Below are 3,111 nucleotides of genomic sequence, written 5' to 3'. Positions count from 1 at the left end.
GCTAGGAAATGTAATTTATTTTTTGAGAATACATGCTGCTATTTTACTTATTTAACTTGCTTTAATTTCTGTTAACTTGCCACTGGTTTATATTGCAAATTGGTTGTGTTATACCTGATTTCAGAGCCTGATGCTACTGCAACTAACAGAGGTGATGCGGCGGGCCTAAATGGAGCTGCTGCTGTTGCTGATGATGGAGCTACTGTTGACATTGCGGCTGCTGCTAATACTAGATCTGGTGTAAATATCTGTAGATTTGAGAAAAGAAGACAAATAGGAATAGGCAGGGACAGAGAAAAGGGTAGAGGAAGGAGTAGAGGAAGGAATACTGTTGTATCTTCACAACCACTCCCCACCACACCTGTTGCTACATCTTCACAATCGCTACCCATCACAGCTGCTGCTGCCTCTACCCAACCACCTCCCATAGTTGCTACTTCAGATTCTCAGACTCCAACCTTGCAGCCTCTCCTACCTGTCGTAGCTGCAGATTCTCAACAACCATCTAGAGCATCTTCTCAAACTTTACCAAAGATAAAAGTGCTTGGTGTGAGGAAGAGTGGATGACTTAAGTTAGGAGTGAGAAAACCAACAAGACAACCAAGTCTACAAATAGACTTAACTGAAAACTGAAGCATGATTACATTTAGAGTTAGGGTTGTTAGAGTTTCTATTAAATAGTATATGTTGTGATGAATTGTGTAGGATTTATTATTAGTGTTGTGTCTTTGTGGCCAATGTTTATTATGTGGGTACGACCACTATTTTAATATTTTGTTAGAAGGTTGGACCATTTTTAGTTGTTGCACTTTTTAGACCTTTATTTTGGATTAGGTATGTAGTATACTATATGATCACTTATTTTGTGATATATTGTGAACATATGGTATAAAGGAACACTTATTTAATAAACTTCTGGGTATGTGGCATGTTATATGGCCACTTATTTTCTGTAACTTGTTGACATATGGTGTAACTTTAAATATTGAACTCTAAAGTTTTTATCAACTGTATTTTATTGTTATACACACACAAAATATATTGATACAAAATGTAATCAAACTAAACATAATTAACAGTAATTGAATTGAAGTTGTAGAATCTCTTACATTAGAATTTTACATCACAGTTAACTTTAAACCCTTACAAATCACATTGTAATTACTAAGACTATAAAAAACATAAACAGCATATATTGCATTTTGCATTGATTTTTTATATTGTCTTTCAATCTCCCAACTGTTCTTAGACAATATTAAACTCATCACATAATCTACCCACACAAGCATTCATTTGTCCAGCTTCAACAATCAATCTCTTTATCTCCATGCTTAGTCTTTCTATCTTCCCTTCTTGTGCATCTAATTTTCTCATTTCAGCCTCTAACTTACCATAATCTTGTGTTCTAACAACTTCAACAGCAGCAGATACTCTGCTTGTTGCACCACCTTCCTCAACCCACTCGAAAAATTTGCATCTTCTGTTAGGACAAGAAATAAATCTTTTATCAGAATTTTTTGTTATTCCAAAAGTTCGAAGAATTAGAGTGTCACCCCAAAAACAGTGAACCTTCCTTTCCTTTTTTTTTGGCCACCCATTTTTTGAACTGTCATCATCATCAATCCACTCAAAATCATTAATCCACTAAAAAAAAGTTGCATTTTGGAATCTTTTCACAAGCAACATACCTTCTACCATAGTTAGAAACGGCCGATGAAAGACGCACAGTTACTGCCTTCCCACAGAAATACATGTGTCTTCTTTCTTTCGGGTTGTAGCTCCTCAAAATACAGCTTTCCGAAGAGAGAATAAAAGAGGTTCCTTAACTTTGATCCATAGGTTTGTAGAAGAGAAAATCTTGAAAGAACGAAAAATGGAAAAAAAGAGAAATTCCAGAGAAATCAGAAATATGAAGTGCTTATAGGTGAAAAATAGGAGTATACAAGTAATTTCATAATTTACTAACATTTTTTTGACGTTTAACGTTAACAAGGACTAAATTAAAAAAAAAATAACGTCTAAAGACCCAATGATAGCGTTCTATTAACGTGTATACATTGAAAATTATTTTAAAAACTAATATAAATTATATTATATTTATAAAATTTGGAGATTAGTTAGAGGTAATTAAAATTTTAAAAGATTAAATTAAAATTTGTGTATATATTTAAAGACGTAACTGAGAATTATCTCGTGATTTCTACTATCATCGATATGAGCTACGCACGATTTAAATGCCATAAGGTATGCCCTCTTGTCTTTCCTCCATATGTAGCACCTATAGCACTATTAGCAACACAACAGTTTCTAGCAACACAATTTTCTCCATAGGAGCGGCAGATTTGAGCAAATTTTCACAGCAAAATCATGAAACAAAATCAAAAGCGTTATACATGGAGCAACGTGCAACACACTTGTCACTATCATAGAAATCAAGGGTGCGTTACAATTAATAATTATATATAGTAACCCTGTAAACACTACTTGAATGGAATGCTACATATTCAATCATTTCTGTACTGTATGTATTATCCTTATCTAGTGACTAATGGCACATGCAGCGTAACATAAAAATAAAAATATTAAGCATCATTGCACAAATATAGTACTATTATTACATATGAATTATGAACAACATAGAAGCAGGAAAACTCATTGTACGTAATGGTCCTCACTTTTCACGAAAACTCTAGAGGCTTTATTAGTTCTTGTTTAGTTCTTATTTAATGTTACATATTTGTATAGCACAGTATATATTTCAAGATATATATCACCACAAAAATATTGTCATTTGATGATTTTGGTGGCAAAAAGCAAAATTGTTAAGTTGATTAATTCAAATATAGGTTGAGTATATGATAATAATGATATATTAGCTAATTTGTCGGTATATTCCAAGTTAGATATTTAAGGATAATATAATATATGTATAGCAGATTTCATGATTAGTCCTCTAGCTAACACTTAGATGAAACCAAAAATTAGTAGGTAATTCCTAACCAACATATACTCGAGAATTTATATATAGTAGTGAAAAAAAAAAAAAACTAAAAAAACAAGTTTATGGTACATGAAGTCGAAATTTTATTTGGGTGTATTGTTTCGACATAT

This window comes from Arachis ipaensis, chromosome B02 (assembly GCF_000816755.2).
Source record: "Arachis ipaensis cultivar K30076 chromosome B02, Araip1.1, whole genome shotgun sequence".
NCBI lineage: Eukaryota > Viridiplantae > Streptophyta > Magnoliopsida > Fabales > Fabaceae > Arachis > Arachis ipaensis.
Note: the sequence above shows the minus strand (reverse complement) of the source record.